The following is a 25,725-nucleotide window of genomic DNA, read 5'->3' as shown; positions in this document are numbered from 1 at the left end:
CTCATTGGAAAAGACTCTGATGCTGGGAGGGATTGGGGGCAGGAGGAGAAGGGGACGACAGAGGATGAGATGGCTGGATGGCATCACTGACTCAATAGACATGCGTCTGAGTGAACTCCGGGAGTTGGTGATGGACAGGGAGGCCTGGCCTGCTGCGATTCATGGGGTCACAAGGAGTTGGACACAACTGAATGACTGGACTGAACCGAACTGATGAAGACTTACAAGACCTTTTAGAACTAACACCCAAAAAAGATGTCCTTTTCATTATAGGGGACTGGAATGCAAAAGTAGGAAGTCAAGAAACACCTGGAGTAACAGGTAAATTTGGCCTTGGAATACGGAATGAAGCAGGGCAAAGACTAATAGAGTTTTGCCAAGAGAACGCGCTGGTCATAGCAAACACTCTCTTCCAACAACAACATGGACATCACCAGATGGTCAACACCAAAATCAGATTGATTATATTCTTTGCAGCCAAAGATGGAGAAACTCTATACAGTCAGCAAAAACAAGACCAGGAGCTGACTGTGGCTCAGACCATGAACTCCTTATTGCCAAATTCAGACATAAATTGAAGAAAGTAGGGAAAACCACTACACCATTCAGGTATGACCTAAATCTTTATCATTAGAATTCTGTAATTAATTTTAAAAAGTAATTGACATGGGACTTATAAGTACCATAGATTAATTGGAAATTAATTGTTAATAATGTAAATAATAACACTAATATTTATGGTGTCCCCACCATGTACCAGACTTTATTCTAAGTACTTTAATATTATTGTATCATTTAATCCTAATAACAATATTATGAGGACTATACTATTATTATCCCCAATATATGGATGCAGAAACTAAGGATCAAAAAATTTAAAGAACTTTCTAAAATCACACAACTAGTGAGAGATTGGAGCTGTGATTCCAACCCAACTATACCAGTCTTCTAGACAAAAGTCTTTGTTCAACTGTGTCAAGTTGAAAAAAATGACAAACTGGTTAGGTTCAGAAAAGAGTATGATTGGATGAGAAAATTTGAATTGAGTTATGAAAAATGTCAAAAGTTGGTACTTAGGTAGAAAGCAATCATTTCTTGTCTAACTATTCCTAGGCTTTTCTAAGGCATCGATAGATTTAAAGCTGTCTTGAGATGCTTCTTCTAAGAAATCTTCCATATTTAAGTTTCTGATCAACATAGTATGTTTACAACAGTGTGTAATCAGTAAAAGTATAGAGTATGAGTTGTTCTAATCATACTATCATGTAAACAAGTGGTGTCAACTGTTTTGACCCAGAGTTACAGAAAATACTATCTTTTAGAGCCCTGATAACATGTACACAAGTCACTTGAGTGATTTTCCCAAATGAAATAGAATCTATCATATGACATTTAATTATATGTACTTCTTTTATATCTCAATGCTGGGTTTTTTTGGTGGGGTAGACAGTGCTGGCTCTTATTGCTACACATTGGCTTTCTCTAGTTGTAGCGAGTGAGAGCTACTCTAGTTGCCACGTGTGGGCTTCTCATTGCAGTGGCTTCTCTTATTACAGAGCATGGACTCAAGGGCATGCAGACTTTAGTAGCTGTGGTGCACGGGCTTAGTTGCCCCACAGCATGTGAAATCTTCCTGAACCAGGGATCAAACCCATGACCCTGCATTGGCAGGCAGATGCTTATGCACTGAACCACAAAGGAAGTCCTCCATCCTGTTTTTGATGTGGGGGTTTTACTTCCATTATACTTCCTTCCTAGAGGAAAGTATCTATGCCATCAATCTGTGATGGCAGTAATATTCATTTTAAAGATTTTTGTCAGAATAGTTAAACAGGAAGAAATTTTTGATGAAAATAGATATTTAAAAAGAGACATTAAAAATGGTTGTGTGTTAAGTTGCTTCAGTCATGTCCGACTCTTTGCAACCCTATGGACCATAGCCTACCTGGCTCCTCTGTCCATGGGGTTCTCCCGGCAAGAAACTGGAGTGGGTAGCCATTCTATTCTCCAGAGGATCTTCCTGACCCAGGGATCAAACCTGAGTCTCCTATGTGTCTCCTGTATTGGCAGGTGGGTTCTTTACCACTCGCCTTACCTGGAAAACCCTAAAAATACTTAGCTGCTCCATATTGATTGGGTGGTAAATTACCTAGAAGCAATTTCTCAATATTCACTTGTCTTGAGTTTATTACAACTTAGTTAATCCAAGTTTTATGTAAACAATTTAATGAGGAGAATATACAGTCATACAAAGCAACTTGTTGATGGAATTCTTTTTAAGCTCATTATTGTAAGCCATAGAAACAGGGTTGTTTGTTTTGTATTTTTGTCTAAGCTATAAGGTAAGTTGCTCATTTTTGTAGCTGAGTATATAGGTTACCCATACTGATTTTGCCCTATATTGATGCTTAACTGTAGAATTATTGCAAAAGAGACTTGGCCATATCTCTTAGAGAAAGTGTGTGTGTGCGTGTGCACGTGCACACACTCATCCCCAGAACTGGACCCAGGAAACAAGCCCATGACACTTAGAGGATGGGGATGTTATCTGTGAAGATCATGTGTTTATGTATAAAGCACTCAAACTTAGGAGTCGAACAGCACCATGTACTGTTTGAATATCAGCTTCTCTCTCCTATAACTGTATCATTCATACAAAAATCAGAGGGAGCGTTTTCCCTAATCACTCCATGGTTGAAGATTGAAAGTTGCCCTTAAACGTAGAGGCTTCAAGAAACTAGAAATCAATAGAAAAATCATCCCACTCTTAAAACATTGTTTTTTTTCCTTAGCTTTTCTAATGAAGAGGTACCTCAAGTTGTTTACCCCTCATTGATATTGAGTCAGAATATAGAATGTGGTATATCCTATTGATGCCTCACTCACAGTTAGGGTACTTTCATCATTTTTCTTGGGATAAAAAAGATAGAAATAACACGGAGTCTCAGTGTTCTGGACTGAATGTTCATATGTTGAAGCCCTAACCCCAATTTTATGGTATTTGGAGGTGGGGCCTTTGAGAGATAGTTGGGTTTAAATGAGGTCATGGGGTGGGATCCCCATGTTTGGATCAGTATCCTTGTAAGAAGAGGAAGAGAGACCAGAGCTCTCTTTCTTCTATATGAGGATACAAAGAGAAAACAGTAATCTGCAAGCCAGGAAGAGACCTCTCAGCAGGAACTAAATCTGCCAAAGCCTTGATCTTGGACTTTCCAGTTTTCAGAACTAAGAGACAGCCATCTGTTGTTTAAGTTACTCAGTTTATAAAATTTTGTGACAATAGTTCAAGCTAAGACACTTAATTTCATATTATTTCTCTAAAGATTAACTTCTCAACAACCTCATACATCATAGCACAATTGAGAAACAGAAAGAATTTTTAATAAAAAGAAAAGACTATTAAAATTTCCTACTACTGCAACCATTCCTCCCTGCCAGAAAAAAAAAGATGCTAAAAGCTCACAAGGCATATAGAGCTCTGCTGGTTGCAAGCGGGTCAGCAGACACATGCTACAGCTGACAGCATGAGAACAAAGAGCCAAAAACACTAGAGATAGAGACAACTATTTTGTTTTCGTAAAAACTGAAATATAATTGACATGTAACATTGTATGAGTTTAAAGTACACAGCGTGTTGTGTGTTGGTTTGATATATTTATACATTTCAGTATGATTCCCAGGTGGTGCAGTTGGTAAAGAATCCGCCTGCCAAGAGATGCAAGAGATGTGGGTTCAATCCCTGGGTTGGGAAGATCCCTGGAGAAGGAAATGGCAACCCACTCCAGTATTCTTGCCTGGAGAATCCCATGGACAGAGGAGGCTGGCAGGCTACAGTCCAAGGGGTTGCAAAGAGTCAGATACAACTCGTGACTGACTGAGTCAGTCAGTAACTGAGCACAAGCATGCACTATCAAGAGACAGAACTAACACCTCTATCAAGTTCTATAATTATCATTTCTTTTTTGCAGTGGGAACAATTAAGATCTAGTCTCTTAGCAACTCTGAAGTTTATAATACAGCATTGTTGACTACAATTACTAAACTGTGCATTAGCTCTCCATGACTTATTTATCTACCAATTCCAAGTTTATACACTTAAACAACATATCCCCAATCCCTCACTGCCCCCACTCCATTCTACTCTATGTTTTTACCATTTCAGCTTTTTAAAAATCCACATGTAAGTGATATCATACATTATTTGTCTGACTTATCTCACTTAGCATAATGATCTCATGGTCCATTCATGTTATTGAAAATGGCAGGATTTCCTTCTTTCTCATGGCTGAATAATATTCCATGGTGTGTGTGTGTGTATACATATATATGTATATATATACATATATAAGATGAGGAAAATGCTGTATGTATATATATACACATATGCTCTATGTGTATATATATACACACACACATACATATAACATCTTCCTCATGTTTTCATCTGTTGATGGACTTCCCTTGTAGCTCAGTAGGTAAAGAATCTGCCTGCAATGCAGGGGACCCAGGTTTGACCCCTGGGTCAGGAAGATCCCTTGGAGAAGGAAAGGGCAACCCACTCCAATATTCTTGCCTGGAGAATCCCATGGACAGAGGAGCCTGGCAGGCTACAGTCCATGGGGTTGCAAGAGTTGGACATGACTTAGTGACTAAACCACCAAACCAACCACCAAACATAAGAGTGCAGATATGTCTTTGAACTTCTGTTTCACATCCTTGGGCTATATACCTAGAAGGGAAATGGCTGGATCATATGGTAGTTCTATTTTTAACTTTTTGAGAAACCTCCATACTGTTTTCCATAGTGATTGAACCAAATCACATTCCCACCAACAGTTATACAATTCCTTTATCCCTACATCCTCACCAACATTTGTTATCTCTTATCTTCTTGATGATAGCCATTCTAACGGGTGTGATATAATGTCTCATTTTTAAATTTTTTTAATTGGATGAAATTTGCTTTGCAACATTGTATTGGTTTCTGCTATACAACATGTGAATCAGTCATAATTATATATATAGTATATATAATTATAATATATTATTATAACTTGGATTTATAATAATAGTTGTCTCTATCTCTAGTGTTTTTGGATCTTCTTTTTTCTCATATCCCCTCCCTCCCATTCCCCCATACCACTCCTCTAGGTCTTCAGAGATCACCAGGCTGGGCTCCCTGTGTTATACAGCAGCATATGTGAACCGTGAACTTCCTGATGTTCAAGCTGGTTTTAGAAAAGGCAGAGGAACCAGAGATCAAATTACCAACATCCACTGGATCATGGAAAAAGCAAGAGAGTTCCAGAAAAACATCTATTTCTGCTTTATTGACTTTGCCAAAGACTTTGACTGTGTGGATCACAATAAACTGTGGAAAATTTTGAAAGAGATGGGAATACCAGATCACCTGATCTGCCTCTTGAGAAATTTGTATGCAGGTCAGGAAGCAACAGTTAGAACTGGACATGAAACAACAGACTGGTTCCATATAGGAAAAGGAGTACGTCAAGGCTGTATATTGTCACCCTGTCTATTTAACTTATATGCAGAGTACATCATGAGAAACGCTGGACTGGAAGAAACACAGGCTGGAATCAAGATTGCCGGGAGAAATATCAATAACCTCAGATATGCAGATGACATCACCCTTATGGCGGAAAGTGAACAGGAACTAAAAAGCCTCTTGATGAAAGTGAAAGTGTAGAGTGAAAAAGTTGGCTTAAAGCTCAACATTCAGAAAACGAAGATCATGGCATCCAGTCCCATCACTTCATGGGAAATAGATGGGGAAACAGTGGAAACAGTGTCAGAGTTTATTTTTCTGGGCTCCAAAATCACTGCAGATGGTGACTGCAGCCATGAAATTAAAAGATGCTTACTCCTTTGAAGGAAAGTTATGACCAACCTAGATAGCATATTCAAAAGCAGAGACATTACTTTGCCAACAAAGGTCTGTCTAGTAAAGGCTATGGTTTTTCCTGTGGTCATGTATGGATGTGAGAGTTGGACTGTGAAGAAGTCTGAGCGCCGAAGAATTGATGCCTTTGAACTGTGGTGTTGGAGAAGACTCTTGAGAGTCCCTTGGACTGCAAGGAGATCCAACCAGTCCATTGTGAAGGAAATCAGCCCTGGGATTTCTTTGGAAGGAATGATGCTAAAGCTGAAACTCCAGTACTTTGGCCACCTCATGCGAAGAGTTGACTCATTGGAAAAGACTCTGATGCTAGGAGGGATTGTGGGCAGGAGGAGAAGGGGACGACAGAGGATGAGATGGCTGGATGGCATCACTGACTCGATGGACGTGAGTCTGAGTGAACTCTGGGAGTTGGTGATGGACAGGGAGGCCTGGTGTGCTGCGATTCATGGGGTCTACTGATCTGATCTGATCCAACTAGTTGTCTATTGTACACATAATAGTGTATATGTGTCAATGCTAGTTTCTCAGTTTGTCCCACCCTCTCCTTCCACTGATGTGTCCACAATCTGTTCTCTACATCAGCATCTCCATTTCTTCCCTGTAAATAGGTTCATCAGTACCATTTTTCCAGATTGCATATATATGTATTAATATATGATATTTGTTTTTCTCTTCCTGACTTACTTCACTTTGTATAACAGGCCCTAAGTTCATTCACCTCACAACAACTGACTCAAATTCATTCCTTTTTATGGCTGTATCTCGTTGTTTTGATTTGCATTTCCATGACTAGTGATGTTGCACATCTTTTCATGAATCTGTTGGTCATTTGGATGTCTTCTTTGAAAAATGTCTACTTAGTTCCTCTGACCATTTTTTTTAATTGAACTGTTTGCTTTTTTGTTATTGAGTTACACAAGCTCTTTATGTATCTTGTATATTAAGCCTTTATTCAATATATGGTTTACAATTATTTTTTCCTATTCCATAGTTTCCTTTTCATTTTGCCAATTATTTCTTTTGCTGTGCAAAAGCTTTTTAGGTTGATGTCGTCCAACTTGTAGATTTTTGTTTTTGTTGCTTGTGATATTTCCCAGTCTAATATAAAAAATTTTTTCCCATATTTTCTTCTAGGAGTTTTATGACATTAGGCCTATGTTCAAGTCTTTAATCCATTTTAAGTTAGTTTTTATGAGTTGTGTAAGACAGGGATCCAATTTAATTTTTCTGCATGTTTTATCCAGTTGTATCAGCACTATTTGTTAAAGGAATTGTCCTTTCCCCACCAAGTGCTCCTGACATCCCTGTCAAATATTAGTTGTCCATGTAGATGGGGACTTATTTATGGGTTCTCTGTTCTGTTTTATTGGCCTATATATCAATTTTTATGCCAATATCATGCTGTTTTAACTACTATAACTTTGAGGTATGGTTTGAAATCAGGAACATTATTGCCTCTGTTTTGTTTTGGTTTTTTTTTTTTCTCACGAGTGCTTTGGCTGTTTGGGGCCTTTTGTGGTTTTGTATAATGTTTAGGATTGCTTTTTTATATTTCTGTGAAAAATACCATTGGAATTTTAACAGAGGTTGCATTGAATCTATAAATAACTATGTAGTATGACAATCCCAAAGAAAGGCAATGCCAAAGAAGGCTCAAACTACTGCACAATTGCACTCATCTCACACGCGAGTAAAGTAATGCTCAAAATTCTCCAAGCCAGGCTTCAGCAATATGTGAACCATGAACTTCCTGATGTTCAAGCTGGTTTTAGAAAAGGCAGAGGAACCAGAGATCAAATTGCCAACATCCACTGGATCATGGAAAAAGCAAGAGAGTTCCAGGAAAACATCTATTTCTGCTTTATTGACTATGCCAAAGCCTTTGACTGTGTGGATCACAATAAACTGTGGACAATTCTGAAAGAGATGGGAATACCAGACCACCTGACCTGCCTCTTGAGAAACCTGTATGCAGGTCAGGAAGCAACAGTTAGAACTGGACATGGAAAAATAGACTGGTTCCAAATAGGAAAAGGAGTATGTCAAGGCTGTATATTGTCACCCTGCTTATTTAACTTATATGCAGAGTACATCATGAGAAATGCTGGGCTGGAAGAAGCACAAGCTGGAATCAAGATTGCCGGGAGAAATATCAATAACCCCAGATATGCAGATGACACCACCCTTATGGCAGAAAGTGAAGAGGAACTAAAAAGCCTCTTGATGAAAGTGAAAGTGGAGAGTGAAAAAGTTGGCTTAAAGCTCAACATTCAGAAAACGAAGATCATGGCATCTGGTCCCATCACTTCATGGGAAATAGATGGGGAAACAGTGGAAACAGTGTCAGACTTTATTTTTCTGGGCTCCAAAATCACTGCAGATGGTGACTGCAGCCATGAAATTAAAAGATGCTTACTCCTTTGAAGGAAAGTTATGACCAACCTAGATAGCATGTTCAAAAGCAGAGACATTACTTTGCCAACAAAGGTCTGTCTAGTAAAGGCTATGGTTTTTCCTGTGGTCATGTATGGATGTGAGAGTTGGACTGTGAAGAAGTCTGAGCGCCGAAGAATTGATGCTTTTGAACTATGGTGTTGGAGAAGACTCTTGAGAGTCCCTTGGACTGCAAGGAGATCCAACCAGTCCATTGTGAAGGAGATCAGCCCTGGGATTTCTTTGGAAGGAATGATGCTAAAGCTGAAACTCCAGTACTTTGGCCACCTCATCCAAAGAGTTGACTCATTGGAAAAGACTCTGATGCTGGGAGGGATTGTGGGCAAGAGGAGAAGGGGACAACAGAGGATGAGATGGTTGGATGGCATCACTGACTCGATGGATGTGAGTCTGAGTGAACTCTGGGAGTTGGTGATGGACAGGGAGGCCTGGCATGCTGCGATTCATGGGGCCGCAAAGAGTTGGACACGACTGAGTGACTGATCTGATCTGATCTGAATAACCTATAGGGGAAAAGAATCTGAAAAAAGAACAGATATATGCATGTATATAACTGAATTGCTTTGCTGTATACCTGATCGGAAGATTGTAAATGAACTATATCCATATAAAATTAAAAAGTTAAATTAAAAAAAAAGAAAGAGAAACAGATCATCTATGAAAACAGTTAAAAATTTAAATATTTTGTAACTTGAAGATATAACTTCTCAGTATATCAAAAATTAATATATGTTGACCAGCTCATTCTGGAGTAATAGAGAAACCCCTGTTCCTTGATAAGCTCTACCAGTGAATCACACATTTTTCCTGTGAGTTCTTTTTCCTCTTATAACTATGAACATGGCTAACAATTTTATTTTATTTTTTTTAATATAAATTTATTCATTTTAATTGGAGGTTAATTACTTTACAATATTGTATTGTTTTTGCCATACATCAACATGAATCCGCCATGGGTGTACACGTATTCCCCATCCTGAATCCCCCTCCCACCTCCCTCTCTGTACCATCCCTCTGGGTCATCCCAGTGCACCAGCCCCAAGCATCCTGTATCCTGCATTGAACCTGGACTGGCAATTCGTTTCATATATAATATTATACATGTTTCAATGCCATTCTCCCTAATCATCCCACCCTCTCCCTCTCCCACGGAGTCCAAAAGACTGTTCTATACATCTGTGTCTCTTTTGCTGTCTCCCATACAGGGTTATCGTTACCATCTTTCTAAATTCCATATATATGCATTAGTATACTGTATTGGTGTTTTTCTTTCTGGCTTACTTCACTCTGTATAATAGGCTCCAGTTTCATCCACCTCATTAGAACTGATTCAAATGTATTCTTTTTAATGGCTGAGTAATACTCCATTGTGTATATGTACCACAGCTTTCTTACCCATTCATCTGCTGATGGACATCTAGGTTGCTTCCATGTCCTGGCTATTATAAACAGTGCTGCGATGAACACTGGGGTACACGTGTCTCTTTCAATTTTGGTTTCCTCAGTGTGTATGCCCAGCAGTGGGATTGCTGGGTCATAAGGCAGTTCTTTTCCAGTTTTTTAAGGAATCTCCGTACTGTTCTCCATAGTGGCTGTACTAGTTTGCATTCCCACCCACAGTGTAAGAGGGTTCCCTTTTCTCCACACCCTCTCCAGCATTTATTGCTTGTAGACTTTTGGATTGCAGCCATTCTGACTGGCGTGAAATGGTACCTCATTGTGGTTTTGATTTGCATTTCTCTGATAATGAGTGATGTTGAGCATCTTTTCATGTGTTTGCTGTGGCTAACAATTTTAGGCTAAATATTCTGAATACTATCTGGGTGACAGCTACATTTTTTGGTGTCAGTTCAAATTCATAATTCAGTTGGTCTTTCTTGTGATCTTAACAGATTTCATCATCACTGATTTATACGTGGCACAAAGTAGCTGGAGTAAGTTCCTTGACACCCTCCCCACCCCAGTAATATGGCCTATGTGGGATTAGAAAGAAGAGATACAACTACATGTATCAGAGCTGGAAGGGGCTAGAACTATCTAATCCAAGAATTTAAATTTGGAGATGGAGAAATTGAGGTCCAATAACTTCTCAAGGTTAACTAGTTAACCTGGCTACAGGTTAACTATTGTGACTGGTTAATCTATAGCCAGAACCAGAATCTGTCTCCTGATTCCCGGTCCAGCCCAGCACCCCCTCCATAATGCTTCCCGAAAAATGTGAGATAATGATGAAGCATCTATGGCAACTTTTAGATGTCTGTGAAAGTACCCTAGAACCCCTGAATCTATTGAAAAATCACTATTTATACATCTAAGGAAAGCTACAAATGAGAATGCAAAATGATCTTTCATTATCACTCTAAAAATGCTTAGCTAAGTACCTAGTACTGACAAACCACATTTTACCTAATGAGAAGTGAGCAAGAGAGATAAACAAAGCATTGCAATGCATACTAATCATTAATTAGTAGCTTCTTTCTCAAACTATGTTCCCAGGCCCAAGGTTAGACAGAGTATACAGGAGCTTCCACCTAGGGAGCAGCTCTTCAGTTATCTGTCCTTTATGTTAGAGTTCTGCGTGAGCATTCTTTAATAATAGAATCTGTTACTAGAAATAATCTCTGAAACCACAAAAGTGCTGGACCCAACTCCTCAGCTAGAATTCTTTTGCTCCCCCCTCCCCACAAACCTTAACTGCAACCTTTGGTTTTGTGGTCTCTCCCAGTCTGACATTCTTCTGTGCTTTCTCTACCTTGGGTGGGGTAGGGGGCGCCTTTGAGAATTTTCCTACCTCATTTAGGACAGAGTGCCTTGTTTAGGGGCTTCCCTGGTGCCTCAATGGTAAAGAATCCACTTGCCAATACAGGAGATATGGGTTTGATCCCTGGGTCAGGAAGATCCCCTGGAGAAAGAAATGGCAACCCACTCCAGTATTGTTACCTGGGAAATCCCATAGACAGAGGAGCCTGGTGGGCTACAGTCCATAGGTTTGCAAAGAGTCAGCCACAACTTAGTGACTCAATAGCAGCAGTGGCTTCGTTTAGAAGAAGCTTTAGGTAGGGGTTTCTTGCTAGGTATATGAGCAAGTTCCCTTTCACCTGGTTCTAATATTCGAAGTAGTCATCTAGGAATCAGTAATTTGTACCCTTTTATGGTCATGTATGGATGTGAGAGTTGGACTGTGAAGAAAGCTGAGCACCGAAGAATTGATGCTTTTGAACTGTGGTGTTGGAGAAGACTCTTGAGAGTCCCTTGGACTGCAAGGAGATCCAACCAGTCCATTGTGAAGGAGATCAGCCCTGGGATTTCTTTGGAAGGAATGATGCTAAAGCTGAAACTCCAGTACTTTGGCCACCTCATGTGAAGAGTTGACTCATTGGAAAAGACTCTGATGCTGGGAGGAATTGGGAGCAGGAGGAGAAGGGAACGACAGAGGATGAGATGGCTGGATGGCATCGCTGACTCAATGGACATGAGTCTGAGTGAACTCTGGGAGTTGGTGATGGACAGGGAGGCCTGGCGTGCTGCGATTCATGGGGTCGCAAAAAGTCGGACACGACTGAGCAATTGAACTGAACTGAACTGAACTGACAAAAGCCATGAATATCAATTACCAATCCAGACCCCACAAGTGCTTTTATAGTATCCACTAGAGACTTTGCATTTATCAAAGTCCGTACTCTCTGAAGATTTATATAGAGATTACTTTAAAATATTTTTATTATGTTAAAACATAATATAAAATTTATCATTTTAATTGTACAATGTAGTGGCATTAAGTTCATTTACAATATTGTACAACTATCCCCACTATCCAATTACAAAATATTTTTGTCATCCCAAATAGAAATTCTACCCATTAGATGATAACTCCATATTCCTCTCTTCCCCCAGACCCTGGTAACCTTTATCCTATTTTCTGTCCTATTCTAGGTCATGTAAATGAAACCATACACTATTTTCCTTCTGTGTCTAGCTTATTTCACTTAGCATATTTTGAAGGTTCACTTACGTATATTTAGCATGTATCAGAATTTCATTTATTGTTATGCCTGAATAATATTGTTTGTATACACTCCATTTTGTTTATCTATGTGTCTGTAGATGAATACTTGGATTGTTTCCACATTTTGGCTACTGTAAATAATGTTACAAAGAACCCTGATGTACATGTATCTATTTGAGCCCATGCTTTCCATTCTTTTGAGTATATACTCAAGAGAAATTAGTGGATCATTTGGTAATGCTTTGTTTAACTATTTGAGGAACCACCAAGCTGTTTCCCATTGTAGCCATTTTACACCCACACCAGGAACGTACAAGGTTCAAATTTTTTCAGCATCCTTGCCAAAACTTGCAATTTTCTGGGGCTTTGTTTGCTTTTTAATAAAAAGCTATCCGAATGGTTATGAAGTAGTGTCTCATAATGGTTTTGATTTGAATTTCGCTAATGACAATGTTGAGTGCCTTTTCATGTGCTTATTGTCATCTGTACATCTTCTTTGAAAAACGCCTGTTCAGATCTTTTGCTCTTTTTTGAATTAGGTTGTTTTCTTGGTTTGAGTTGTAGGAATTCTGTATATATTATGGATATTAATCCATTACCAGGGGTATGATTTGCAAATATTTTCTTTCATTTTGTGGGTAGTAATTTTACTTTGTTGATAGTGTCCTTAGTTGCACAAAACTTCCCAACTTGATGAATTTCAATTTATGTGTTTTTTTCTTTTGTTGCTTGTGCTCATCATATCTGAGAACTCACTGGCAAGCTGAATGTCATGAAGATATTCCCCTATGTTTTCTCCTAAGAGTTTTGTAGTTTTAGCTCTTATATTAGGTCTTTGATCCATTTTGAGTTAATTTTTGTGTATAGTATAAGATAAGGGGTCATCATTATTCTTTTGCATGCAGATGGTAGCCAATTCTCCCAGAACCATTTATTGAAAAGACATCTTTTCCCCATTGAATGATCTTGGCACCCTTATTAAAAATATTTGACTATACATGTAAGAATTTATTTCTGGGCTCTCAATTCTATTCCATTGGTCTACTGATCTGTCCTTATTCTAAGACAATACTATCTTGATAACTGTAGCTTTGTAGTAATTTCTGAAATAAGGAAGTATGAGTGCTCTAACTTTATGCTTATTTTCAAAATTGCTTTGGCTATTTGGTGGCATCATGTTCCATTTGTAAAAAAAGAAAACACATACAATATCTATGAAGTAAAATAAAATGAGGTATGCCTATATGGACGATCATGTCATCTGCAAACCAAGACCGTTTTAACTCTTTCTTCCCAATATATAGACATTTTATTGCCTTTTGGTCTCATTGCATTAGCTAGTCCTTCCAGTATAACAATAAAAAGATGTGATGAGAAGGGACATACTTGGCTTGTTCTTGATCTTAGTTGAAAAGCTTCAAGTTTCTCACCATTAAGTATGATGTTAGCTGTATTTTTCTTGTAAGTATTAAGTTGAAGACATTCCCTTCTATTGCTAGTTTACTGAGAGTTTTTAAAATTTATTTTAGCTGAAGGATAATTGCTTTACAATTGTGTGTTGGTTTCTGCCATACATCAACATGAATCAGCCATAGGTATACATATGTTTCCTCCCAAGAGTTTTTTGTTAAATCATGAATGAGTGTTGAATTTTGCCAAATACCTTTTCTGTATCCATTGATATGATCATGTAGTTTTTCTCTTAGAGTCTGTTGATGTGATGGATTAAATAAATTGATTTTCAAACATTGATTAAGTCTTGTATACCTTGAACAAATCCCATTTGGTCATGCTATACAATTATTTCTTTTTATACTTTGCTGGATTTGATTTGTTAATATTTTATTGAGGATTCTTGCATCTATTAATATGTTCAATATGTTCATGCGAGATAACTGGTCTGTGGCTTTCCTTTCTTACAATGTTTTTGGTTTTGGTATTAGGGTAATGTTGGCCTCATAGAATGAGCTAGGAAGAAAACCCTTTGCTCCTATCCTCTCGAAGAGGTTGTTAAGAATTTGTATAATTTTTTTCTTAAATGTTTGGTAGAAATGACCAGTGAACCCATCTCGGCCTGTTGCTTTCTGTTTTTGAAAATTATTAATTATATTTCTTTAATAGACATAGATCTATTCAGATTGTTTATCTCTTTTGTGTGAGTTTTGACAGCTTCTGTCTTTTCAAGGAATTGATCTGTTTCATCTAGGTTATCAAGTATGTGAGCATAGAATTGTTCAGAGTATGCCTTTATTGTCCTTTTAATGTTCTTCCTTGGAATCTGTAATGATCTGCCTTCTTTCATTTCTGTTATTAGTAATTTATGTCCCTCTTCTCTTTTTCTTAGTTAGTCCAGCTAGAGGGTTATTGATTTTACTGATCTTTTCAAAGAACCAGCTTTTGGTTTTGTTGATTTTCTCTATTGATTTCCTGCTTTCAATTTCATTGCTTTCTGCTCTGATTCCTATTATTTCTTTCCTTTTGCCTACTTTTGATTCAATTTTCTCTTCTTTTTCAAGTTTCCTAAGGTAAAAACTTAGATTACTGATTTTAGATTTTATTTCTTCTAACATTCACATTCAATGCTATAAAATTCCCTCAAAGCACTATTTTCAGTGCATTCCACAAATTCTAATAAGCAGCTTTTCATTTTCATACAATTCAAAATATTTTAAAATTTCTCTTGAGATTTATTCTTGGGGCCATGTGTTATCTAAAAGTATTTTGTTTAATCTCCATATATTTTGTGATTTTCCAGTTATGGGTTAATTCCACTGTGGTCTTACAGCAGACGCAGTATGATTTCTAGTTCTGAAATTTTAAGGTGTTTTATGGCCCAGAATGTAATCTATCTCAATGAATGTTTTCACCAAGAATGTGTATTCTGCCTCTGTTGGATAATTTTCTCTCTCTCTTCCGGACCCCAACCACCTTTCCCAAACAACTTAACATCTTGCATAGTCTTCCAGAAATATTTTAGGCACTTTTAAGTACCTTTCGCTCTGTATTTGACATTATCAATGTTGGAGAGCTTCTTTATCTTCTCCATCAATTCTCTTGAAGTCAAGATTTGCAAGTGATTCAACATTGTATCCCCTCAGTAATTATCCCAGAGCTTTAGGCCTAATAGAATATTTGTCAAGGGAATGAGTCATCTCTTTCTGCTTCTATTCAAACTATTAAGCTCTTAACAAGTTTATATAGAACTTAGCATCTATATAAGAGGCTCATCCCAGCAGAGATGACACCTTGGTACAAGAACCCATCACCAGTGATTGAGTGGACATATTACTTCCCATTAAATAATGGCTAAAAGATGACATATTTTTAAAATTTATTCTGCACTCCTCTTTTCAAACAGCCTCCAAAGACATTTAGGCACAATTTCGTTGAAGAAAATCTATCCAGTGAAAGCTGTGTAGCTCTCTGGCCACCTGATATTTTTTGTATGAGGCACATCTTAACCTTAATGTGTTTAATGTCACTGACAATCCCCAGGTAAAAAGACTATAGAGTAGTCAGTCTCATTATGTTAGTTTTACCATAAAACTGTTATTGAGCAGGAGATGGAAATAACAGGATACTTTATGTGAGCTCTGGGCTTCTTGAGCTCTCTCATGGCTCCTAATGAGAGCATAATCACAAAATTATTATAGTGAATTTTTTTCTTCAACCAATAAAAATGACACATTTTTTCTGAGTCTGAACCAGAAAACAACTTCTGCACGTCCCTGCTGTCATTTACCTGCACATGGTGCAAGCACTTATTTTTGGTTCTTAATGAAGGCACGGAGCTTCTAATTATTTAGGGATGTGATTAAATGAGTTTCCCAGTGACTTGATGTCACAGGAGAAATCTTTTAATTTGCACACTCCTCCCACTGATGCATCTTGCAAACAGTGACTATTTAACAATCCCCATTGCCACTCATTTGCCACTGTTCCTCCAACTCATTGACTTTGAAAGTTTTAATAGTGCCCAGTGAAACTTTTAATTGCCACTGATTAGCGTTTAGGCTTCCAGAGGCAGGCTGTTAGGGGATACAGCCAGGCTATGCAAAGAATTGACTGCAGAGGTCTTAGATGAAGATCATATGAAGAACAAATAGCTCCCTCATCCCTGTCTCCCCACTACCTTATTTGTCATGAAGGACTCAGTAACTATATTTGAAGATCTGCCTTATTTATTTTAGGCTTTTTATTTATTCTCATCTCAGGGGCCTGTTAGAAATCCACAAACTAGATCAGAAAAGCACAGAAAATAATAATTTCAACCTAAACTATGATACTCTGTTTATAGTTTAAAAGCACTCTACTTATTATTTCTGCCCGTCTCATTAGTCCTGATTTACCTCTCATCTGTTTCAGAGTCAGACTTTAAATGGATTCTGTAGCTTATATCAGAATGTGAAAGTCACTGCATCACCCACCCCCCACATCCAAATCTCTTATGTAATCTATATTCGACCTGGAGTAACTGCGGGTAAGGAGACTAATAATTTTAGTCTCCTTTTAGGAAAATCGCAGTCACTGTTGATGGAGCAGGAAATAAATGAGGAAAAGGGTAGAGGCTAGTGTTTTCCTTACCCTGATGAAGCTTCACATTCAGCACATTTCTTAGCATCAAGGAAAGAAGACTGAAGAAACTAGAAAGATGAAGCTTGTCAAAAATAAATTTAGGCAGGATTTGTGGATACAAGGAAGTGGTAAAAAGAGTTAAGTTCTTACTCATTTATAGACAGCTTGACTGATTATAGATATGACCACTGCACTGATCATTTTGGGGATTCTTTCAACTTTTAGGATGATGTAGTTTTTATCATGTTTTTCTAAATAATTAATATTGTTCTGCATTCTTTCTCACTTTTCCTTTAAAAGAGCTGGAAGTGATTTAATTAAAACATTTTGGGGAAATCCAGTATGTTCATCTGAAACTATGAATCAGAAATTCAACTGCCATTTTTCACTTGTCTTTTACTTGCTTGATTAGTTAATTTCAATGGGTGTTTAGGAAATCACTGGTTACACATTTGCTGAACATGGAAACCATCTACTTTAATTGTAGCATTTAGGGGTACTATTTAGAACAAATCTTTTTCAGTATTTCAGACCTTGGCCTGTCAATTTTTTGTGATTAATAATTGTATCCTTTACAAATCAGTTTGCCTCTAGCCTGTCATATAGCATATGTACTTTTTTTTAAGACCAAAACCCATCTAGTTCACAAGATAACTTTCACCATGGTAGCTCAGTTTTTCTGGGCTGGAGGTTCCCTGTTGTTCCTGCTTTCTCATCTCCACTTTTCCATTTGCCTTCCTCCTACTTTACAAGAATGGATACACTTCTCATCCATCCAAAATGAGTTCATCACCCCAGGGTACCTTAGAAGGGTATAATTTATGATATTGACTTAGGCAAATTCTAATTCAAGGCATCTTAGTGTGACCATCTATCTTTCACAATTTCTGTAAGGGAAAACTTTCACATTAGGAACCGTGTCATTTTGACCCATGGTAGATGTTACAAATTCAGATCTGTACCTGTCCTGATCATCTCCAGCTGAGACAAAATTAGTTTTAAGTAAAATTTTAAGTAATTCTAATGAGAATGTTCTAGTATATCACTGAGTCAGGAGAGGTGATTTTAAATCTTGGCTTGCTCTCTCACTAAAAACGTGATTAGGGGGTGATATAAAGTCTATATTATAGATTGCAACAAAAGTAATGACAACTTTTCTTCAATATGATCTCACCTATCCCATTCCCTGACCAAGAATACATCTTTCCTGAGGAGTGGCCTTATGAGAATAAAACAAGGAGAGCATCAGTAAGAAATAGTGAAGGCAGCAAAACCTTATTTTAATCTTGCAAAGTCTGTATATTTTATGTACTTATATATTAACTATCTTATAAAAAGTCAACAGGTAGATGTCTCCAATAGGAATGCATAACAATGTGTTTATTTGAATAAAAAAATGAATTCACATTTTTCTCCTGATTGGCTGATTGATTTATAATGAGAGATGGTTTTGTCACTTAGATAATGGATATTTACAATGAATTGAATGAAGTGGGTATCAAATAGCAACTCCAAGGCTTTGACAAAAGCAATGGTAAAGTAAAAACATTTCATTTAAAAAATTTGCAAAGATGTATTAAAACAAACAGTAATTTAATTCCTGAATTCTTTCTGGATTTATAGAGTAAAACAAATATCTCTAAGTTGGAGAGGAACAGGCATAATTAATAGGAATTTGATAAGTCTTGGTAAAGCCTTTTTGGGATCGTTCCCAGAATATGAGAAAGTGAATGACTATAATGAATGTGTAATAAATCATTTTGTAAGTTAAATGATTTCCAGTTCTTTGCTTTCAACTAAAGTTAGGTATTAGCTATAATAATGTACTTTGATATAATTGATTATACAATGCTCTGTGATTTTTGGCCTATAGCTCAGAAGATATTAAAAGAATTAAGTGACAGTGGTATGGCAAAACCCTTTCCATATCCAGCTACTTATTTACTTGAGCTTAATTGCTTAGCACTAAAAGCATCAGGGTCTTTTCCAATGAGTCAACTCTTCACATGAGATGGCCGAAGTACTGGAGTTTCAGCCTCAGTATCTGTCCTTCCAATGAACACCCAGGACTGGTCTCCTTTAGGGTGGACTGGTTGGATCTCCTTGCAGTCCAAGGGACTCGCAAGAGTCTTCTCCAGCACCACAGTTCAAAAGCATCAATTCTTCGGCACTCAGCTTTCTTCACAATCCAACTCTCACATCCATATATGACTACTGGAAATACCATAGCTTTGACTAGACAGACCATTGTTGGCAAAGTAATGTCTCTGCTTTTGAATATGCTATCTAGGTTGGTCATAACTTTCCTTCCAAGGAGTAAGCGTCTTTTAATTTCATGGCTGCAGTCACCATCTGCAGTGATTTTGGAGCCCAAAAAAATAAAGTCTGACACTGTTTCCACTGTTTCCCCATCTATTTCCCATAAAGTGATGGGATCAGATGCCATGATCTTCGTTTTCTGAATGTTGAGCTTTAAGCCAACTTTTTCACTCTTGTTTTTCACTTTCATCAAGAGGCTTTGTAGTTCCTCTTCACTTTCTGCCATAAGGGTGGTGTCATCTGCATATCTGATGCTGGGAGGGATTGGGGGCAGGAGGAGAAGGGGACGACAGAGGATGAGATGGCTGGATGGCATCACCGACTCGATGCACACGAGTTTGGGTGAACTCCGGGAGTTGGTGATGGACAGGGAGGCCTGGCGTGCTGCGATTCATGGGGTCGTAAAGAGTTGGACATGACTGAGCGACTGAACTGAACTGAAAAGCTATAAAAATAAAATGTAGAATTGACAGTAAACCCTTTTTTATTCCAATAAGTAATGTTGGACATATGAATTAACTTTTTTAAAAGTTCCATTTCCAATGAAATTTTATTCCTTTATGTTTAACAACATATTTCAATTTGAAAAGATTTCAAATAAATTTCATGTTATTTTGACTATGTGTTATTGTTGTTCAGTAGCGAAGTCATGTCTAACTCTTGGCAATCCCATGGACTGCAGCATGCCAAGCTCCTCTGTCCTTCACTATCTTTTGAAGTTTGCTCAAATTCATATCCATTGAGTTGGTGACGCTATCTAACCATCTCACCTTCAGCCACCCACTTCTCCTTTTGCCTTCAATCTTTCCCAGCATCAGGGTATTTTCCAATGAAATGGCTCTTGCAATAGTGGCCAAAATTTTGGAGCTTCAGCATCAGTTCTTCCAGTGAATATTCAGGGTTGATTTTCCTTTAGGATTGACTGGTTTGATCTCCTTACTGTCCAAGGGACTCTCAAGAGTCTTCTCCAGCACCACAGTTTGAAAGCATCAATTATTCGATGCTCAACCTTCTTTATGGTACAACTCTCACAACTGTACATGATTACCAAAACATAGCTTTGACTATATGGACCTTTGTTGGCAAAGTGGTGTCTCTGCTTTTAACACACTGTCTAGGTTTGTTATAGCTTTTCTTCCAAGGAGCAAGTGCCTTTTAATTTCATGGCTGTAGTCACTGTCCACAATTATTTTTGGAGCCCAGAAATAAAGTGTGTCATTTTCCACTTTTTCCCCTTTATTTGCAGTGAAGTGATGGAACCAGATGCCATGATCTTAGACTTTTGAATGTTGAGTTTTAAGCCAGCTTTTTCACTCCTTTCTTTCACCTTTATCAAGATGCTCTTCCTCTTTACTTTCTGCCATTAGAGTGGTATCATTTGCATATCTGAAGTTGTTAATATTTCTGCCAGCAATCTTGATTCCCACTTGTGCTTCATCCAGCATGGCATTTTGCATGATGTACTCTGCATATAAGTTAAATAAGCAGGGTAACAATATACAGCCTTAACAATATATTCCTTTCCCAATTTGAAACCAGTCCATTGTTCCATGTCCCTTTCTAACTGTTGCTTCTTGACCTGCATACAGGTTTCTCTGGAAGCAGGTAAGGTGGTCTGGTATTCCCATCTCTTTAAGAACTTTCTACAGTTTGTTGCAGTCCACATAGTCAAAGGCTTTAGCATAATCAGTGTAGCATTAGATGTTTTTTTCTGGAATTCCCTTGCTTTTTCTATGATCCAATGAATGTTGGAAATTTGATCTCTGGTTCTTCTACATTTTCTAAACTCAGCTTCTACATTTGGAAGTTCTCGGTTCATATACTGCTGAAGTCTAGATTGGAGGATTTTGAGCATAACTTTACTAGCATGTGAAATGTGTACAGTTGTACGGTAGTTGGAATATTCTTTGGCATTGACCTTTGTTGAGATTGAAATGAAAACTGACCTTTTCCAGTCCTGTGGCCACTGCTGAACTTTTCAAATTTGCTGGCATATTGAGTGCAACACTTTAACAGCATCATCTTTTAGGATTTGAAATAGATCAGTTGGAATTCCATCACCTCCACTAGGTTTGTTCATAGTAATGCTTCCTATGCTTCTCTACGCAGGTCAAGAAGCAACAGTTAGAACTGGACATGTAACAACAGACTGGTTCCAATATGGGAAAGGAGTACATCAAGGCTGTATATTGTCACCCTGCTTATTTAACTTATATGCAGAGTACATAATGAGAGATGCCAGGCTGGATGAAGCACAGGCTGGAATCAAGATTGGCAGGAGAAATATCAATAACCTCAGATATGTAGATGACACCACCCTTACGGCAAAAAGCGAAGAAGAACTGAAGAACCTCTTGATGAAAGTGAAAGAAGAGAATGAAGAAGTTGGCTTAAAACTCAACATTCAGAAAACTAAGATCATGGCAACTGGTCCCATCACTTCATGGCAAATAGATGGGGAAAAAATGGAAACAGTGACAGACTTTATTTTTAAGCTCCAAAATCACTGCAGATGGTGACTGCAGCCATGAAATTAAAAGATGCTTGCTCCTTGGAAGAAAAGCTATGACCTACCTAGACAGCATATTAAAAAGCAGAGACATTACTTTACCAACAAAGGTCCATCTAGTCAAAGCTATGGTTTTCCCAGTAGTCATGTATAGGTGTGAGAGTTGGACTATAAAGAAAGCTGAGCGCCAAAGAATTGGTGCTTTTGAACTGTGGTGTTGGAGAAGACTCTTGAGAGTCCCCTGGACTGCAAGGAGATTCAATCAGTCCTCATAAAGGAAATCAGTCCTGAATATTCATTGGAAGGACTGATGCTGAAGCTGAAGCTCCAATACTTTGGCCACCTGATGCAAAGAGCTGACTCAGTGGAAAAGACCCTGATGCTGGAAAAGACTGAAGGTGGGAAGAGAAGGGGACAACAGAGGATGAGATGGTTGGATGGCATCACTGACGTGATGGACATGAGTGAGTAGGCTCTGGGAGTTGGTGATGGACAGGGAAGCCTGGCATGCTGCAGTCCATGGGGTTGCAAAGGGTTGGACATGACTGAGCGACTGAACTGAATGCTTCCTAATGTCCACTTGAATTCATACTCCAGGATGTCCAGCTCTAGGTAAATGACCATTCGATCATGGTTATCTAGTCATTATGACCTTTCTTGTAGAGTTCTGTGTATTTTTGCCACCTGTTCTTTGTCTCTTTTGCTTCTGTTAGGTCCTTATTGTTTCTGCCCTTTTAGCATGCCCATTGTTACATGAAATGTTTCCTTGGTATCTCTAATTTTCTGGGAGATCCCTAGTCTTTCCCATTCTGTTGTTTTCCTCTATTTTTTGCACTGTTCACTGAATAAGGCCTTCTTCTTTCTCCTTGCTGTTCTCTGGAATTCTGCGTTCAGTTGGGTATAACTTTCCCTTTCTCCCTTGCTTTTCACTTCTCTTCTTTCCTCAGCTACTTGTAAAGCCTCCTCAGACAACCACTTTGCCTTCTTGCATTTCTTTTTCTTTGAGATGATTTTGGTCATTGTCTTCTATACAGTGTTACAAACCTCTGTCCACAATTCTTCAGGTACTCTGTCTACCAGACCTAATCCCTTGAATCTATTCATCACCTCTACTGTATTTATATATCAAATGTATGTATATATCAAATAAGGGATTTGAGTTGTTAGGTCTTACCTGAATGACATAATGTTTTTTCCTACTTTCTTCAATTTTAGCCTGAATTTTGCAGTAAGGAGCTCATGATTTGAGCCACAGTCAGCTCCAGGTTTTGTTTTTGCTGACTGTATAGAGCTTCTCCATCTTTGGCTATAAAGAATATAATCAACCTGATTTCAGTATTGACCATTTGGTGATGTCCATGTGTAGACATTATTATTATTATAATTCAATTCAGAAGTATACTTTAATACTTAGAGCTTTAAAGTCATGAGAAATTTTAAAACTTACTTTCAATCTATGTACTTAAGAGCATAAACTATAATACATTTAGATAAAATTCTAATAAAATGGAAGTTCAATAAGGAAATTAAATAATGTATATTTCCAACTCTTAAAAAAGAGCATGCTTATGTATTTTCAAAAATGGATCATGGTAGCAATCAAATTGTTATTCAGACTCCACAGGAGTGCTGTACCTATCTTAATTAAATATGCCAATATGCATGATACCCTGAAAATTATATGTTTTGCATCTTTTAAAAGTTATGTTGAAAATCTTTTATATTACTTAATAATGTGGATGGTATGATATAGTTTTTCAAGATTAATCAAAGGCTTATATGAGAAAAAATATTTATTGCCCCTTTCTTGAACGTTTGTGTATCTTGACCATCTTTTCTTAAAGGAATGTTCTGTTCTGTTTTGTTATAGGGGCTGAATAGTCAGCTTCACTTTATTTTGTTAGCTTTATTGAGATATAACTTACATTTAACTTTGTGTAAGTTTGAAGTGTACAATGTGATTTGATACACTATATACTACAATATGATTATCACTATGGCATAATTACCATATCTTTTTGTGGTACAAACATTGAAGATCTACTTTCTTGGCAATTTTCAAGTATACAGTGCAATACTGTTAACTATAGTCACGATGCTTTGCACTAGATTCCCACAACTTATTCATCTTCTAGTGGAAAATTTGTACCCACTGACCAATCTCTCCAAGTTCCCACACTCCCCAGATCTTGATAATCACCACTCTACTCTGTTTTTACCAGTTTGACGTTTTTAGATTCCATATATAAGTGAGATCATGTGGTATTTGTCTTTCTTTATCTGATTTATTTCACTTAGTATGATGGCCTCAAGGCCTGTCCATGCTGTCACAAACTGGAAAATTTCCTTCTCTTTTATAGCCAAATAATATTATCTATAGAGAGAGACTGCACACATTCTTTATCCATCATCTATTAGTGGACACTTCATTGTTTCTGTGTCTTGGCTATTATAAATAATGCTGCAGTGAATATGAGGCTGTATGCATCTTTTGGAGTTACTAGTTTTTAAAATTTGTGTATTTATTGTTTTTGGTTGCTGCACAGGATTTTCTCTAATTTCAGCAAGGAAGGGCTCCTTTCTGCTTGTGGTGTGCAGGCTTCATGTTGTGGTGGCTTCTCTTGTTGAGGAGCACAGGCTCTTGAGCATGTGGGCTTCAGTAGCTGCGGCACGTGGGCTCAGCAGCTTCTGGGCTGCTTCCCTGATGGCTCAGCTGCTGAAGAATCTGCCTGCAATGCAGGAGACCCTGGTTCAATTCCTGGGTTGGGAAGTTCCACTGGAGAAGGGATAGGCTACCCACTCCAGTATTCTTGGGCTTCCCTGGTGGCTTAGATGGTAAAGATGCAATGTGGGAGACCTGGGTTTGATCCCTGGGTTGGGAAGATGCCCTGGAGAAGGGCACAGCAACCCACTCCAGTATTCTTGCCTGGAGAATCCCCATGGACAGAGGAGCCTGGCAGGCTACAGCCCATGGGGTTGCAAAGAGTTGGACATGACCGAGTGATTAAGCACAGACAGACAGGGTTCTAGAGCACAGGCTCAGTAGTTGTGGTGCACGGTCTTAATTGCTCTGCAGCACGTGGGATCCATGGACCAGAGATTGAACCCATGTCTCCATGGCAGGCGGATTCTTTACCACTGAGCCACCAGGGAAGCCCTTGAGTTACCATTTCTATTTCCTTTGGATAATTACCATCACTGAACTATATGGTAGTTCTGTATTTAGTTTTTTGAGGCACCTTCATACTGTTTGTGTCCCAAATTGGTGGCTCAGACGGTAAAGCGTCTGTCTGCAATGCAGGAGACCCGGGTTCGATCCCTGGGTTGGGAAGGCCTGCTGGAGAAGGAAATGGCAGCCCACTCCAGTACTCTTGCCTGGAAAATCCCATGGACAGAGGAGCCTGGCAGGCTACAGTCCATGGGGTCGCAAAGAGTCAGACATGACTGAGCGACTTCACTTTCACTTTCACACTGTTTTCCATAGTGGCTGCCCTTTGGGTACCCATAGTGCCCAAAGTTTCCCCCTGCCCCACATCCTTTCCAACACTCATTATCTCTAATTTTTTTTGTCTTTTATCTTCTGCCGTGTTTACTATTCTGACAAGTGTGAGGTGATATCTCATTGTTTTGGTTTGCATTCCCCTGATCATTAGTGATGTTGGGCACCCTTTTGTGTCCCTGTTGGTCTTTTATTTGTCTTCTTTGGAAAAAAAAAGTCTGTTCAGATCATCTGCTCATTTTTTAGATTGTTTGTTATTTTCCCCCTGAGTCCTGTGAGTTCTTTCTATATTTTGGATATTACCCCCTTATCAGATACATGGTTTGCAAATATTTTATCCCATTCTGAACATTTTCTTTTCATTTTGTTGATTATTTCTTTTGCTGCCTAGGAACTTTCTTAGTTCGATATAGTCCCGCTGACTTATTTTTGCTTTGTCATTT

The 25,725-nt window shown here is 38.2% G+C and overlaps 1 protein-coding gene across 25 annotated transcripts in view; it reads left to right on the top strand.

Annotated features, from left to right (window-relative positions):
* LOC147376237 (histone H3-like centromeric protein A) overlaps positions 1-25,725 on the top strand; it is a 213,440-nt gene that overhangs the window by 170,764 nt on the left and 16,951 nt on the right. For 2 of the 25 annotated variants that reach the window (XR_015160874.1, XR_015160884.1), the window contains one exon: positions 5,152-6,478. The exons of 22 other annotated variants lie outside the window; for them this stretch is intronic. The gene's annotated coding sequence lies outside the window, so the exon portion shown is untranslated. Of the gene's footprint in view, positions 1-5,151; positions 6,479-21,383; positions 21,616-25,725 lie in introns of those variants that run through there. One more of the 25 variants, XR_015160876.1, reaches the window with a different exon arrangement.

Source organism: Bos grunniens, chromosome 3 (genome assembly GCF_055505025.1).
Source record: "Bos grunniens cultivar Pamir isolate PY7600 chromosome 3, Bosgru_T2T1.0, whole genome shotgun sequence".
NCBI lineage: Eukaryota > Metazoa > Chordata > Mammalia > Artiodactyla > Bovidae > Bos > Bos grunniens.
This window is presented reverse-complemented; position numbering and strand designations above follow the sequence as displayed.